We start from the raw sequence: 17,893 nt of genomic DNA, 5'->3' as shown, positions 1-17,893 counted from the left end.
TAGAGGTGGCAGGGGTTAGGGGCAGACCCAAGCTAGACCACCCGAGATCAGATCCTTGCAGGGGACCACCCAATTGCCTGTGAATTGCAGGCCACTTGTGAAATTTCTTGTGGCCTTGGTTTCTCCATCAGTAAAACGGAGGTAATAGTTGTTCATATTTCATAGCATTATCATGAGGATTTATTGAGCTAATATTTGCCTTAGTAGGCACACTTCTAGGAACTACAGAAATAGTAGCTAGTATTGCTCCACCTCTGAGGAAGCAGCAATTTAAGAAGCTCTTAAAAACTTTCTTTAAGAGGAAGAATGTTGCTCTTGGTTGTCAGGACCACCAGAAAGACTGAGGTGGGAAGCAACCTCGAGGTAAGGTTTTAACCAAAATGGCACCTTGAGGGGTCCCAGTCTATGTTTTACAAAGACCAGAAGGTCAGCTTTTTCTAGTTCTGTAATCTGCTCCTTCGGAGAACTATAAATAAGCTCACAATCATGGACTTTGAACACTAAGTCAGATGAGCTAAATTTCAACTGCTTCCACGTAGTTGCCAAAGCTACAGAAAACATTCGTTAGCCATTTATTTTAAAGAAAACTAGCCAATTAGGTAATATTGTCTTTCGAATGAAAAATCAAATATTAAAATTTATTCCATTATGATTTTATTATTTTTTTAATTCAAAGAAAGATTATTATCGTCACTTCTGTGAGATTTAGTTAATTTTTACTTCTTTCCACAGGGTACTTTTATTAGTTACCTTTAGGCAATTTCATCAATCTTGGCCTTTGCTTTTAATTTATACAGTGGGATTTACTTGTTCATTGGTGTGAGCAATTTTTAATACCCTGCCAAGCAGCCTGTGGCAACTGAAAATACAAGTTGCATACATTAGATTTCTCTTTTTGAGGCACTGCAACAAAAACATGCTGAAAACCCAACCTTATTGAATTGCACGAATTTATATAACCAGTTCAAATATACATTTTTGTATGTAATTGAGAAAACAAATTTGACCTACATGCTCAGGAGGCAAGTATATAGTTGAGCAAAGTCTCTCCTATGGCCATCATCAGTTTCAATTTCAATTTGTCAACTTAAAAAATATTCACAACCTAAAAGTTGAGAGTTATGTTTTTTTCAATGGGAGTTTTTAGACCTTTGAGCCTGGGAGACAGCATCTCAAGTGACGCTGAGAGAACTGCGCTGGGGAGGCAAGGGGAGGAACCAGGTTATATACAAGTTTTGCAACAAAGGGCAGGTACTCTGAACGTCACAGTCACAGTCCAGGTTATATACAAGTTTTGCAACAAAGGGCAGGTACTCTGAACGTCACAGTCACAGGATTGCTGTTAATTAAAGAAAACCAGATATCCCAAGTTAAGGAATTTAGAGCTTTCTATGTATGGGAAGCTGGAAGAGTCTGAGCTTACTGAAATCATTCCTTTCTTATGCATCTCAGCTGTCCGAAGCGTTTCCTGTGTTTTTCACATTCTGAGCTTCCTTTCCTCAGGGCTCACCATATGGTGTGGCTGTAGTCCCATGGCTGCTAGCTAACAGGTATTCTTCTCCTTCCTGAGTGCCCTTAGGGTTCACCAGCTCGCACTGGAGGGTTGCAATCACTGATGATTGTGACATCCTTGTTCACTGATGACGTGACACGTGTGTGTGCTCAGTTGTGCCTGACTCTTTATAACCCCTTTGACTGTAGATGCCAGGCTTCTCTGTCTCTGGAATTTTCCAGGCAAGAATACTAGAGTAGGTTGCCATTTCCTACTCCAGGGGGTCTTCCTGACCAAGGGATCAACCTGCTTACGATGTGTCTCCTGCATTGGCAGGCAGATTCTTTACCACTGAGCCATAGCGCAGGATATTGCATTTCTCAACTTTGTCATTTGTGTTATTTTATCTCCTAAATGCTTTATATTTCATTCAGTCCATCTTGTTCTAGAGCTTACATGTATTAGAAGATCAATCAATAGCCAGAGACCATTTATACTGATTGTATTTTAGTTTGGCTATATGAAGAAAATTCCCATCAGTTTCACAGCACGGTGAAAACTTCTCCAGTAGCTCAGAAAATACATGACGACCACGTATTACAAGTGTGCTTTCAGACACTGATGTCTCTCAGCTCTGGGGTCAGCCAGAGCCACCAGGCTAGTGAGCTTCAGCTAACAGTAACTTTTTTAAAGTGCTCTTAGGCAGCCACGTGCAGCAGGTGATGACCTGACCTCTGGCGGCAGTGATATTTCCTTCTGCTAGTTGTTGCTGAGTGAGGTCAAAGAGCGGCCTTACTATCTGGACAACTGCTTCAGCCATCAGCTGCAGATCACACAGCATCTGTAGGGGAGCTGAAGGAGGCATGGGAGTTCATCTTGCAGGAGCCAAGAAAGACTGGGGCAGTTCAAGTCGATGAGCAGACACAGATCCACTTCTCCATCATTAGTTTCCATATTCACATATACACATGCTTTGCCTTTGGGGCTGCTATGTCTATTGTAACATAATCCAATCCTGTGCAAGCCTGATCTCAGGATGCATGTTCATTCTGCAGATCACAGCTTCAGTGTATTGTTAGTCCCTTGCCTACAGATGAGTTCCATTCCGAGAGCACGTTCCTTAAGTCCAACAAAGTTAGCCTAGGTGCCCAACTAATGCAGTCAGTTATATAGTACTGTACCCTAATAGGTTTATAAAACTTTCCACTCAAATAATACATAACAAATGCAAAAAATAAACATTTTAAATCTTATAGTACAGCACCTTGAAAAGTACAGTAGCATGTATCAGTACCAACGACATCATCATTACTTTTACCTTGCTTCCGGAGATGCTAGACTTGAAATATACTGAGCTACTCTACTCTATACAGTGCTGTATGTGTAGACAATGCACATACATGACAATGTATGCCAGACAAATGAACTCACTCATATGACTGGACATGTGAACGCACATTTGCATCTTTGAAAGTTTGCAACTTGAACGTTTGTCTGTAGGGGACTTAACTTTGCCATGGACAAGTCTGATTGGATTTTAAATCACTGGCACTATCACAGGAAAAATCAGTATTACATTGTCTTGAACAGAAAAGAATAACTGCTTTATTTCTTTAAATATAATTTCTAACTATGGTAAAATTTTGAATGGTTGTAAAAGAGTATTTACATTTTCATCTCATTTTGCTGACAGTGACTACCTAGAGCATAAGCTTTTCATAAAAAGTGAAGTGATTTTATATGGAACCTTAGGTACATTTAATATTTAAATCACTTCTGTTTCTGTTTTACTTTTAACATGTGTGTAATGCAAAAGAAAGTTAAACGTTTTACCAAGCTCCAGGGAGCCTTATTTTTCCTATGACATAACTCTGAAAAATTTGGGGAAGCACCTTTCCCTTAGGGATTTTCAGTGATTCACAATGCGTGCAAGGTTCTCCAAAGTGCCTCCAAAAAACTGAAACCTTTTCTGCAGGCTTTGAGGCATTGGAATCCCTTAGCCTCAAGGAACTTGGTTCTTTCAGCAGTAACACCCTACAATAACAACATTTCACACGGTCCTATTGCAATGTGTCACACCGGACTATGTACTAGACTGGGAAAGTGGCCCGCAGACAGACTCCCTTCAAGTTCATTCACCCTCCGTGCCAACTGCCTTGGACAAAGTAGTCGCCCAAGTGTCTTCCTTCCATGGTTTCTTTAGTAGGACTTCAGAGCCTGCCTTCTTCCAGCCTACAGGGAGGGTCAAGGTCTGGAGTGGCCGCCCATCCCGACCCAACACATTTTCCCTCTCCTGCGGACCCCTGGGACCTGCGCCGCGCCCAGGTCTCAGTCGCAGCTGGGACAGCCTCGCGTGCCATGGGGCCCGTGGATGCGGCAGATGGACTTCGGGTCACCTTCTAGCTCCTTCCCTGCATGTGTCCCACGAGGGAGGGATAGGCCAAGGCCAGGGCCAGCGTCCCAGGAGGCGGGGCTGGAGCGCCTAGCCTGCCTTCCTTCCCCCTGCCCTCCAGGTTCTGCGCCCCCGGGCTTGGCGCCGGCGGACACCTCCTAGCGCGCAGGGAGCCGAGACACCTGGGGCACCCGGCCAAGAGCTGCCGCCACCCGCCCCTCCCCCAGCCTCCGCTGGGGGTGTTTATCTTCGCCGTTCCTCCTCGCTCTTTTCTGTTTCACTTTTCTTTTCGTTGGGGGTTGGGGCTCCCTGGGTTCCAGGCGCCCAGGGAAACCCCAGCTGGTTTGTTTGTGGCCGCAGAGACCTTACGCCCGGGAAGGGAGCCGGGTGGCCGCGCCCGCCCCGCTGCACGGCCTGCCGCCCCTGACCCTGCAGCCCGGAGTCGATGGAGGTACAGAGCCTGGCTTCTCTGCTTCGGGAGGGGAGGCGCTGGTGGCTGGAAAGGGCAAGGGAATTTTCCCCGAAAGCCTTCGTCTCGGTCCCCTCCCAGCACTGGCGGACCCACCCGTCTCCCGCCGAGCAGCTGCCAGCCGGGCCGCTCCGCCCTCTTACGGGGGAAACTCTTGACCGCGACTTGGGTTTTCGGTGGCGCTAGGCGCAGAGGTTTTTCCCCTTCTGACCCTTTATTTCCCGTCGCGGGCTCTCCTCGCCATCCTCCGCTTCCAGCCGAGCACAGAGCGCTCGCCCACTTGCGGGTCTCCCGCGGCCCGGCGGTGCGCTCCCCTCTCTCCGCGCCGCCGCTGCCGCGCGCTCCACCTACCCCGCGCCGGGAGGCGGAGAGCGAGGGCAGCGCGCCCGGCTGCCCGCGCCGAGCTGCGGGGTTCGGAGAAAGGGAAGTCCCGCCGCCCAGAGCGCTGAGTTCTGCACCTCATCCAGCTCAGAAAGTTCAAGTAAGGTACTGCAGTCCCCCGCTTCTTCCCTACCGCTCCAAACTCCCCACCGACCGGTGCCAACTCGTGTGTGAGCTTGCACGTCTGACTCTGTCAGTCAAATTGCCCTCCTCTGTTTGGATCAGGACACTTATCTGCCTTGGAAGAGGAATTTACAGAATGGTTAACTTTTGACAGTCAGGCCTGGCTTTATATTATTTCCAGAAAATCAGTGCTAGAAACTTCAAAGAAACGCAGGAGACTTGTACTGCCGTCAACTCCTTACTCAAAGGGGCTTTAAATGAAAATCCAGTTAATTTTTCCAAGTGTTGTTGAGATGTTGCAAGCATATACAGTGTATTTGAATTTAGCTTATAATGTATTGAATTTAACTTGATTTTCTATGCATTTAAAAGTTTGTTAACATCAAAGTATACGTAAAGCAAGGTTAATTTTTAAATGATGCTTATAATTTTTAAATAGGGTGAGTCAGAAGTTTCAAAACTGGAAGTACAGTGATTGTCACTAGCGATTTCCATTATGTTTTTAAAAACTGCTGTCTGATGTTACGACACTGGTGATGGCATCTCCTTGTAATTGATAGGCATTTTCATTTTGTCAGTGTGTTTAAAGCGGCTTAGTTGACTTGATTGAATAAACAGATGAGCTCTAGGTGGTTACAGCATCCTACTCTGCAGAGGTGGATGTTCTATGAAATGCATCAAGGTACGATATACACTAAACTCCTGTCATTTTATTGGAAAGCAGTGCGGTGGGCATGATAGATAAGAGGGAGCAGATATAAAGAGAAGAACATAAAGATATAGAAAGGAAAGGACTGATGACAAAGCAATAGCCATTTTAGAGTTAAAAAGTGATAAAACGATTAAAATTTTACTTAACAAAGTTAAGAAGTCTAGAAGATGGTGAAGCTTTGTTCTGGTAGGCAGAAAAGGCACATCCTTGTATTTTTTCCTCAGTTTTCTCTTCTCAGAGTTTTGATAATACTCAGAATGGCCTTCCCAGCAGGATTGTCTGCTCTAGGACAGGGTGACAGAGGTTGGGTGTTGGCCTGGACTTCTGGTAGGCAGAACGTTCACTGTTTTCTGCTGATTTGGACTGGGAACTCCAGAACCTGATTTGAAGCTACAGTTTCTGGAATTAGGAATTTTCCTACAGCTTACTGGTGGGTTTAAGAAAAACAATTTGATGCTTTTTCTTTTAATCCATGAAGTTGATATGTAAATGTCAACAGCTGTATCTCAGGACATAATGTTTGTCAGTGAAATTCTTGTTTATAAATTTCTTTAGAGGATGGGGGAAAGCAGTGGTCTAGAGTTTGATAATTGACGAATTTAAATCCTAGAAGGGTCTCCATCTCAGGTTTGCTATCAAACCTGGACTTCAGGAAGGCTGTGGATAAAGGGACTTTTTCTGAGGACAATAGCGATAACTCTAATGATCTTTTTAAATGGATCTCGAACACAAAATAGTTTCAAAAACATTTTGAAACTTACAAAACTGCCCTTTCTTCCTGTCTCCCATTGAGTATACTAAGTTTTATTCGTTATATAACAGTTCCTTTGCAGGTTAGTTAGTGATAATGCAGAGAGGACTGTTTCAGGTCCACAACTTGAACTATGGGAAATAATATGACTCATAGCTAACACTTGCTGACTTCTTATTATGTCCCAGATGTTGTTATAAATATGTGTGTATTTTTAAAAAAGTATCATCGTAAGCTTTTGTGGTGGTAGGGGCTGTATTTTATAACTGGAGAAATTGAACCATAGAGTAATTAAATAACTTTCCCAAAGTCACAGAGTGAGAAAGCTGTAGAGATTTAAGAACACCAGTATTTATGAAGGCTATTATTTCCATAGAAATATTTCTCACAATTTGACAGTGACAGTCAGCCATGATTTCATTGCAATGTAGAGTGAGGTAATGATGGAACACTGGTTTTATAGTAACACTTACATGGTACTTTCATACTGACATTATTAATTATATATTTAAAGATTACCTTTCGGAGCAAATAGTAGTCACATCACATGATGTCTATGTAAGTTTGGTCCTTGAAGAAAATCTTTATGGTTCCTGAATGAAAATGCTTGTCCATTTCACCTAGTTTTTGCTGATAGAGCTTGACAAATAGTAGGCAAATGTGGATTGATGTATGTCTGTATCTAGCTATCTACCTATATATCCATTCATCCAAGAAGAAGGCTGGAATTGAGGGAGTCTTCAGAAGACACTCTCATAACACAGGGGGGGTGGGTATAGTCAACTGTATGAGAAGTCTCCTTTTCAGAAGATATTTATGGTCTGAGAGTTGGCAAGAAGCCAGCTTCTTTCTTTAGCTCAATATTAACTCATATTTATTGATCCAGTGATTACAGATTATTTGTTGAGTTGAGCATTGTTTATGTGCTGGCTGGTATCCTATTTTATGGATTGGGTGGAAACATCCCATAGGAAAGTTGAGAGAACATTTGTGAGTTTTGCTAGTAGTATTTACTCCTCGTTAACGGTGAATTTTACTAAAATAGCTACAGTCAACTTCATATATGTTATTACTTACTAACTTGCTGTATGTCAGGGAATGTTACCGCTTTTTAAGTTATTCAGCGCTAGAATCAGAAATAGGAAATAAAATGCTCTTTGACCTTAGCTCAATCCTATGCTAGTATTTGTACATATTCTATATCTGGAGGCAGAGTATGTATACAGTTTTATCCCACTGAAAATCTAATGGTGCATGGCAGGTCATCTTTGGAAGTGCAGAGGACTGTATGTGGACTACGTAAAAATGAGTAAGAGAAAGTCAGAATGCCTATTAGGTGGCCATGTTGTAAGTCATGTCTTTTCCCAGTGCTGAAGGAGAGTGACAGAAAGTGTTTGGTTAAGTAAAGGATCTGAAACTGAAACTGATCCCAGAAGAGGAAAATATGATGACTGTAAGGTTGGGGGTGGGGATTCTAATGATCTTCGGGACACACGAGCCCAGCAACATAGTCAGTGAAGCCTGCACCACTGAAGTCCTCTTACTGGCTCTTTTGCTCATGTGCCTTCTGACGCAACTTTGGCAGAGGAAATACATTGGCCCTTGAATGACAGAAGTTTAAACTGTGAGATCTACTTATATGAGACTTTTTTGGGACAGTAAATGCCGCAGTGCTACAGTGTCCATGGCTGGTTGACTCTGTGATGCAGAACCATGGACACCGAGGAACTGTGGTCCCCAGGGCTTGCTGTAAATTACAGCAGATTTTCCATAGAGTGGAGTGTTGGCGCCCCAACCCTGCGTTATTCAAGCATCACCTGTATCCTTTGCACACTTTTTTCTTTCGTTTGCACACTTTTAGCACTGACTGCTAACATTTTCAAATTATTTTCTAATTGAACGTTTTAGTTAGATATTTAGCCATATATTTTTCCAATTCGTTTGCTCTCCTTACCCCTCGACGGGCTTCCCAGATCGCACAGTGGTAAAGAATTCGCCTGCCAGTGCAGGAGACACAGGTTCCATCCCTGGGTCGGGAAGATCCCCTGGAGTAGGAAATGGCAACCCATTCCAGTACTTTTCCCTGGAAAATTCCATGGACAGAGGAGCCTCGCACACTGTTCATGGAGCTTCACAGAGTCAGGTGCAGCTAAGCACACACAAATACACCTCAGCACCAAAAAGAAGCATGTACTTTGAGATTTCATTTTTAAATAAATATTTAGATTGTGAAAATTATTATTTATGTTATTTTAAGCCTAGTTATTAGTACACAACTATCCAAAATAACCCATTCACTTTTGATAAGTAATTATTGCTGCTGCTGTTGCCACTAAGTCGCTTCAGTCGTGTCCGACCCCCTGCGACCCCATAGACGGCAGCCCCCCAGGCTCCGCCGTCCCCGGGGATTCTCCAGGTAAGAACACTGGAGTGGGTTGCCATGTCCTTCTCCAATGCATGAAAGTGAAAAGGGAAAGTGAAGTCGCTTAGTCGTGTCCGACTCTTAGCAACTCCATGGACTGCAGCCCACCAGGCTCCTCCATCCATGGAATTTTCCAGGCAAGAGTATTGGAGTGGGTTGCCATTGGCTTCTGTCTCTAGTTATTAGCTTAGAACTAAACTGTATTAGAAATATATATCAGAGTAGGTGTGGACAGTGTGGATATCACTGCTTTGACTAAAGAAAGTGTCTCTAATAGCAATTTTCCCCCTTTCCCCTATGTTTGATACCCTGGACAGGCAAGGCACAAAGTAGGGTTCTGAGTGGGGGCGAGGTCCACCTTTCTTTTGTAAAACGGGACAAGCATCATTATGAAAGAGGAAGCGGGAAAAGAGAACTTGCTAGAAATCTGCTTGCTTCAGGCTCGTTTCAGGCATATCATTCATAAAAAGGGGCTCCTATGGAAGTAGTGGATCTGGAAATTCATTTCTTTAGAACTCTCTGTGGTCATGAAGACCTTGGAAAGTCATGGAGGTTCCCTGATGTGCTCTGATCTAGTTCAGCCTCATCCCCAACAGCCCTTCCCATGGTTCTGGACTGCCAGGACTCACTGCGCTTCAAAGCAAGTGTGTGTGTGTGTGTGTGTGTGTGTGTGTGTGGTGTTCACACACACGCATGATTGCACCTTGTGGGGCAGGCAGTAAAAGAGGGAATCTGGCTGTGATAGAGTCTTCCCAATGGTAGGATTGAAGAGTTGGTTCTCGTCAGGCTTAGACAGCCTTTGCAGCGTCACTTCCAGTCACCTCTTCTGTGCTCCAGACACACTTGCCTTACATGTTCCTCGTCATTCCTTGTCAGCCTTCAAGTGTCCTGCTCACAAAGCCCACCCTCTCTAACTTTGGCTGCCCCTTTCTACTGCCCAGGAAAAATTATTCTCTCCCTTCTATGTATTTATTTGGTGCTTTCTACATGCCTCTTTGGGCTTCCCAGATGGCACTGGTGTAAAGAACCTGCCTGCCAATGCAGGAGACATAAGAGATGCAGGTTCACTCCCTGGGTCGGGAAGATCCTGTGAAGGAGGGCATGGCAACCTACTCCAGTGTTCTTGCCTGGAGAATCCCATGGAGAGAGGAGCCTGGCAGGCTATAGGCCATAGGGTCGCAAAGAGTTGAACATAATTGAAGTGACTTAGCATGCACAAGATCATCCTCCAGTAATAGCTTTTCTCTCTGTGAATTTATCTTATCATGTGTCTGTCTCTACACTTACATTCTGAGTAAAGACAGGACAGTGTGTCCCATGTCCCCAGCCAGGGGTTAGACATGTAGTTGATTTGTATTGACCTCAGTGATCATTGAACAGTTTAACAGCTAAGCAGAGGCATGTAAAACAGGTAGGAAACGTAAGCAACACAGCAAAACACATTGCTGGAACATTATAATATAGGCAATATTTTAGGAAAATTAGTGTAGGATAGGATTTATTGAAGAAAAGAAAGAATTGGAGCTAAGGGAACCAGCCAGAAATCCATTCAGGGATATAGTCTTGTTCCTATCATCTACTCAAGGACCTGCATTTTGCCTGCTAAGTCACTTCAGTCATGTCCAACTCTTTGGGATCCTTTAGACTGTAGCTCACCAGGTTCCTCTGTCCATGGGATTCTCTAGACAAGAATACTGGAGTGAGTTGCCATGTCCTCCTCCACGGGATCTTCCCAACTCAGGTCTCCCGCATCTCCTGCATTGGCAGATGGCTTCATTATTACTAGTACCGCCTGGAAAACTGGGAGCTAATGCTAGTCATTCTTCTTTTTTTAAATTCGTCATCAGTTTTTCTTCTGTCTCTAATGAGTCTTTCCTTCACCATGCAGTGTCGCTATCATTTTTCCCATTAAAAAGGGAAACCAGAAAGACTCTCTTGATCTCATGTTTCTCTCCAGCTACCACCTGGTTTTTCTGTCCCATTTTATAGGACAACCTTGATAGAACAACTCTGGTCTGTATCCAGCGTGTCTTTCTCATCCTCTCTTGACCCAGCCAGATGGTCATCCCCACCACCCCGTGAAAAATGCACTTGTCAAAGGTACCAGGAACCCATGAGAAATCCAGTAACTAGTGCTTGGTTCTCTTCCTAGGTGCCACATTAGCAGAACCGGAAAGTTCTTTGTATGACTTCCAGGGAATCCCCCTTCCTCATTGTCCTTTTTCCTCACCAGCACCAAATTTAGTCTCCTTTGCCACCTTGTTTTCTTAACCTCTGAATATAGGCATCTGAGGGCTCAGTTCACAGCCTTCTCTCTATCTATGCTCACTCCCTTGGTGGGTGATCTTAGTCTCTTGGCTTTCAACACCTTCCTAAATGATGATTCATCAGTGTATCTGTTAGTCATGAGCCCTCTCTGAAATCCAGAGTTATGCATAAAAGTCCCTTCACACCCCCGACCAGATATCTAGTGCTCATTGGATTCTTGTGAAGTGAAAGTCGCCCATTTGGGACCCCGTGGACTGTAGCCTGCCAAGCTCCTCTGTCCATGGGATTTCCCAGGCGAGAATACTGCAGTAGGTTGCCATGCCCTTCTCCAGGGGATCTTCCCGACCCAGGGATCAAACCCGAATCTCCTGCATTGCAGGCAGGTGTTCTTTGCTGTTTGAGCCACCAGATGGTAAAGACCTGGTTTCCTGACTTTACCCCCCAAATTGTGACGCCCATGACAAGTCCATTCTTGTTATTGCACAGATCACCAATTAACCTATTAACTGTGAAATGTTCCTTTCTTCCCCTTTTCTCACACCCTGCCATTTAATCTGCTGAATCACTTAGCTGTGCCTTCAGAATAGATCCCGCATCTGACCTGCTTACCACCTTAACTGCTGTCTCCCGGGTCCAGGTCACTATTATCCTGGCTTGTGATATATTGGCAAGAGTGGGTCTCTCTTTTGCAACTCTTGTCCCTCCCCTTCCCCCACGAAGGTTTCAGTTACCTGTTTTTACTTATGTTTTACTTACCTACAAACAAATGAAAACCACTCCAGTATGCCATGGCTTAAAAACACAGTAACATGTTATTTGCCATGATTCCGCAATTTGGACTACATGCAGCTCCTCTCAGGCTACTGGGAGTGACACACCCAGGAAGATTTCTTCGTCTTCTTGCCACACACCCAGGCGGATCTAGCGCCTGGTGTCTGTGGTAGCACTGGACTGGCTATGAAATTAAAGGCACCTCCTTTGATTCTTCCTTTTTCATAAGAAACAGTTCTTATTAGCGGTTGAACACGCCATTTCTTTAGAGAGTTAGGGATCTAGAGACTTTCTGTGTCCTTTTTGTTTAGCTGGTGGTGCTTTATTTGGGGGTACAATTATATTATAAACCTTGGAGGCTTCCATTTTATCTATTAAGGATCGGTCCATTGGAAAAGACATACCCAGAAAACTCTTGAGACAGGCTGCAGTTGACCTTGACTGTGAGTCAGAATGCTGTAGGAGAAACTTTCAAGGTCTTTAGAAACTGCTTTTTCTCATGGACAGGGTCTATGAGGTGCCACCTTAAATCTCTTCTAGGTCTTAATGAGACATCTTCCAGCCACATGCTTGATTTAATCTTTAACCTCAGAGGACACTGTACTAATAGACCCTGGATTTGACCTTTGCCCTAAGACTGCTTCTTTGAGAATCTTGTGTTGCCTCAAGAGGCAAGAAAGATAGTAATTTTTGTTTTCCAACCTAACAAGTCCTAGTTTGAATGATTTCCTCTAAATACAACTTGAACATTTTAGTTCCTCTTTCTCTTCCTGTAAGTAATCCTAGGTCACAGAGTAAAGCCAGTTATCACATTCAGAAATTTTCTTAGTCAGGTCCACAAGTTTTTATTAGATACATTTTCTTTTGTCCATATTATTGTAGGCAGTTATGCAACATGGGTTACTTTCTCTGCAGTCTCTAATAATGATTTCATCACACCCTTTCTAGGCTCACTAACAGTAAGTATCCTTGCTACATACTCCTCAGGTGTCTCCTCCTTATGAAATTGACCTTATGTCAATTTCAGTCAATTATTAATTACTCTGTATTTAACTACCCTGAAATTTAATAGTGTAAGATAAGAATTATTGTATATTTTTGATGTTCCGAGTGTAGAAATTTGGACAGGACCCCATGGCAGTGGCTTATCTCTGTGTCAGAATGTGTGTGATCTCAGTTGTTATGACTCCAAAGGTCCAGGATTGTCTGAGATTGTACAAGAAATTGGGTCATATGTGGGGCCTCAGTTCTGCCTGTTGCCTGGGTTCCTTTGTTCTTCTCCACTTGACTTTTTCTATGTGACTAGATTGGACTCATTCACAACATGGTGGTCTTGGGGTTGTCAGACTCCTCATGCAGTATCCAGCTTCTATAAAAGAGGAAGTGGAAACTGCCAAGGCTTAGGAAGCCTAGGTCTGAAATTCCCAGACTGTCCCATTTGTCTCATTTTATCAGGAAAAGCAAGTCTGGAGGCCATCTCGATTCAAGAAGAGAGGACATAGACTCAGCCTCTTGCTGGGCTGTATGCTATGCTTGTTCATAGAAGGAAGATGTTGATTAGTGGCCACCATCTTGGAGATCATCTGTCACACTTTGTGATCCTTTTAAAGCCTTGATCTGGTCATGCCACTCCTCTATTCAGAACTCTCCACTGCCGTCTCATTTTAGTTCAGTAAAAGCCAGATTCCATTATGGTAGTCAGCAAGGCCCTCGGTGGTTTGTTCCTCTGTTACCTCATCTTCTCCTCCTCTTTTAGCTCAGGGCTTTGGTAACTCTGACAACCTTTCTTTTTAAAAATTATTTATTTAATTTTCAGTGGAAGGATAATTGCTTTACAATATTGTATTGGTTTCTGCCATCTATCAACACGAATCAGCCATAAGTACACATGTGTCCCCTCACTCTTGAACCTCATTCCCATCTCTGACCCCATCCCACCCCTCTAGTTTGTCACAGAGCACCAGTTTGAGCTTCCTGAGTCATACAGCAAATACGGTAATGTGTATGTTTCTTGAGTCATACAGCAAATATGGTAGTGTGTGTGTTTCCATGCTGTCTCCACTCGCCCCACCCTCTTCTTCCCCTTCTGTGTCCACAGGTCCGTTCTCTATGTCTGTCTCCGTTGCTGCCCTGCAGATAGGTTCATCAGTCCCATCTTTCTAGATTCCATATATATGCATTCATAAATGGCATTTGTTTCTATTCATCATGTGTACTACTGTGTTCTTGTCTCTGGGTCTTTGAACTTGCCATTCTTCTGCCTAGAATGCTTCCTCTCAGATGTGGCCCACTCCCTTACCTCGTGCGGGGCTTGGCTCAAATACCCCCGTTGCTGGGAGGCTTCCCCTGACTGTGTGCTTCCTGTTGCATTTCCACCTGCACTCTCTCCCAGCTCAAGCATTTCTCCAGACAGGAATAACTACCTGACATACCACCAGGTTTCTGCTACCTTATCCAAAACACTTAGGATCAGATGTCTTTGGAATTCAGATTTTTTTCAGCTTTTGGAAAGGTAATTGTGATAGACTGAGTTGTGTCTCTCCCTCTCTGCACCAAATCCTTGTATAGAAGTTCAACTTCCAAAACAAAAAAAAAAAGAAGTTCAACTTCCAGTGAGACAGTGCTTTGAGCAGTAATTCAGGGTAAGTGAGGTCAAAAGGGCGGGGCCCTAATGGACTAGAACTGCTGTCTTTATAAGATGAGGAAGAGACCGTAGGAGTTCACATGTACAGAGGAAAGGCTATGTGCAGACCTAGTGAGAAGGCAGCTGCCTGCAAGCCAGGAAGAAAAACCTCACCAGAAACCAACCCTTCCAGCACCTTATCTTGTACTTCCAGTCTGCAGAACTATGAGAAAATAAATTTCTGTTGTGTGACCCACCCAATCTATGGTATTCTGTAATGACAACCCTAGAAGAACAGACTAATGTAGTGACATAATGCCTTTGCTATATATCATGCAACAACTATGGTTTATAGTAAGCTTATTCAGGAAGCTACTCAAAAGTGAAACAGATACAGATTCTAAATAGTTTTATGCCAGTTCATGTTTTGTTAACCAATAAATTAAGCAAAACCTTCAGTTCTTAGAGTCTTTTCAATTTCAGATTTTCAGATGAGGGATGATGAACTTTTACATGTTTTATTCAGTCATGTTTGTTAATTCCCACCTTTCCCCATCTGCACATGAGCTACAGAAGAGCATTTTTGTGATTTTGTTCATTGGCATATCCCCATCATCTGTTGCTAAGTCACTTCGGTCGTGTCCGACTCTGTGCAACCCCATTGATGTCAGCCCACCAGGCTCCCCCGTCCCTGGGATTCTCCAGGCAAGAACACTGGAGTGGGTTGTCATTTCCTTCTCCAATGCATGGAAGTGAAAAGTGAAAGTGAAGTCGCTCAGTTGTGTCCAACTCTTAGTGACCCCATGGACTGCAGCTTACCAGGCTCCTCCGTCCGTGGGATTTTCCAGGCAAGAGTACTGGAGTGGGGTGCCATTGCCTTCTCCGCCATCATCTGTTAGTGCCTGGCAAATGGTAGTGCCTCATAAATATTTGCTGAATGAATGCTAAAGAATACGACATGTTCAAAGTAATGGAGAATGAAACAAGAGCTATGTCAAGGAAGATCTAATTTACTCATATGTTTTATTTGTTCATTGAATTTCTTTGTAATAATTTTGAGTGCCTACTATGGGCCAGGCACTCTTCGAAGCCCTTGACTGGCTTTGATTCAGAGTTTCTAAGTGCAGGAAGGATCCTGACGACTTTCAGATTTTAATCTTGGGAGTCAGGAAAAGTAAACACTGCAGGAACTGATATGGGTTGTGGCTAAAATGTGAGGGGGAGTCAGGGAAATGGATGAGTTTCATTTTGGAAAGCTCAAGATTGAGAAAAAAGTGGAACAGAAAGCCAAAAATGTCCGGTGAGTCATTAGAAGTACTGCACTAAAGATTGGGTGGGCTATTAGTCCAAGAGATGTTGGTTTATGAGTTCATTGTCAGGAGTTACTAACTGAAGCCAGTTGTAGGAATATTTCTGCAGGAGGAAAATGTATGTAGAGAAGACCAGAGACCCACTACTGACCTGGCCACTCCAGAAAAGGAAATGGTCAGAAAGGATCTTCAAGAAAGGGTTGGCCAATTTCCAGGTCTTCAAAAGAAAATGTTAGGATTTTCACATCTTCTAACCCTTGCTTGCGTGTCATAGCCACACTGTCTGCTTCTGTTGTGATGGATTCCATATCCCCCATAGGCCTACTCTTACACACAAATCTTCTTTTTCAACTGAAGTATAATTGACATGTAAATTCTACGAGTTTCAGGTGTATGACATAATGATTTGACTTTTGTTTATATGGCAAAATGATCACCACCATAAGTTTAGTTACTGTGTGTCATCATAGAGAGTTATCATTTTTTTCTTATCATGAGAACTTTTAAGATTTATTCTCGTATCAACTTTCAGTTATACACTATAGTATTGTTACCCAGGGACTTCCGCAGTGGCTCAGTGGTAAAGAATCTGCCTGCATTGCAGGAGACACAGGAGACATGAGTTCAATCCCTGGGTAAGGAAGATCTCTTGGAGATGGGCATGGCAAACCCGCTCCAGTATTCCTGCCTGGAGAATGCCATGGACAGAGGAGCCTGGCGGGCTACCGTCTCATAGAGTTGCAAAAAGTTGGACACACAGCTGAGACAGACGAGCATGGCCCAACTGTCTCATAGTCACCGTTCTGTACATTACATCCCCATGACTTACTTATGTTCTAACCACAAATTTATACCTTTTGACCCCCTGCACACGTTTTGCCTCTACCTCTGGCAACCACCCATGTGTTCTATGAGTTATTTCCTCTATGCAGTTCTCTCGACAAAACCTCAAGTTTACCTCCTATCTGTGCGTGCATTCTAAGTCGCTTCAGTCATGTCCAACTCTGTGTGACCCTATGAACTGCAGCCCGCCAGACTCCTCTGTCTGTGAAATTCTCCAGGCAAGAATGGGTTGCTTCAGGGGATCCTCCCCACCCAGGAATTAAGCCTGCATCTTGTATGTCTCCTGCATTGGCTTACCTCCTCTCTAGCCAACTGGAAACACTGATCACATCCTGCTTTGTGCTCTCTCCACTGATGGATGCTTCTCTAAGTATCTTCAGTATTTTGTATATTGATTCATGTTCTTCTTACCCCTCTCCTCAGATAAATGATACCGGTGGTGCAAAGGATGACAAGAATTATGATGGAGTTGGAAGGGCTAAAGTTTGGAAAACACTGTGTCTTTATGTGCCAGGCACTTGCCTGGTACATGATAAAACTCTAATCATGTACTTTTGTTGTCAGTAATCTTTCACATGTTGCTGAGAGGTCAGGTAATACTACTAGGTTCTGAGAAAAGGAGTTTGGCTGGAAATAAATCATGAGTGATCACATAGCTGTTAGAATGTCCCAGCACATGCTTGTATTGTCAGAATCAGGAAGGGAGATAGAATTTTCTGAGAGTCTAATTTGGGCCAAACTACAGATAGAATCTTTACATTCATTTTTAGATAATACAGATGAGCTTCTTAGATTAGTATGCAGGTTTTTAGAACTGACTGAAAAAATAGGGTTGTTTAATATTTCTTTTTCCAGTTTTATTATCTGAGAGGATAATTTTATCAGTTGCAAAGTAAATGCTTCAGTAAATGAAAGGAAGTAGAAGCAAGCCACACCCTATTTTCTAAATTCCTTCAAATAGGAATACTTTTGTTTTCCTAATTCAATAGTATTTGCTAAGTATTTCGGGGAAAAAAATTCAATAATACAAAAAAAATGAGAAAGCTTTTGTAAAAATAGTGGTAGCATTAATACTTAATTTATTTGATGCCTCTTTCCCTGGGAGGCCAAGAGAACAAATGTGCAGTCATAGCAATACTATTTGTCACTTTAAAATTTGCAGTAATTCTAAATGTGAGATTTTTTAAAAAATATGTATTTCATATTTTTAACTCTACCTCTAGAAATAAAGATCCTCATGTTCATTGTTTTGTGAAGGACCTCTAAAACTTCAGACATGTGGTTTTATGTTGGCATGTTAGATTTAATATTGATATAGTTCTCTTCTATACTTTGA

General features: G+C 43.1%; 1 protein-coding gene across 3 annotated transcripts in view; it reads left to right on the top strand.

The window, feature by feature from the left end:
- The first annotated feature begins 4,246 nt into the window (after positions 1–4,246).
- IL15 (interleukin 15) overlaps positions 4,247–17,893 on the top strand; it is a 90,574-nt gene continuing 76,927 nt past the window's right edge. Inside the window, exon 1 of one of the 3 annotated variants that reach the window (XM_070474823.1) lies at positions 4,247–4,335. The gene's annotated coding sequence lies outside the window, so the exon portion shown is untranslated. Of the gene's footprint in view, positions 4,336–4,754; positions 4,840–17,893 lie in introns of those variants that run through there. The other 2 variants (XM_070474821.1, XM_070474822.1) reach the window with 2 other exon arrangements.

Source organism: Odocoileus virginianus, chromosome 12, assembly GCF_023699985.2.
Source record: "Odocoileus virginianus isolate 20LAN1187 ecotype Illinois chromosome 12, Ovbor_1.2, whole genome shotgun sequence".
NCBI classification, from domain to species: domain Eukaryota; kingdom Metazoa; phylum Chordata; class Mammalia; order Artiodactyla; family Cervidae; genus Odocoileus; species Odocoileus virginianus.
Note: the sequence above shows the minus strand (reverse complement) of the source record. Positions and strands in the feature narration are given on the sequence as shown.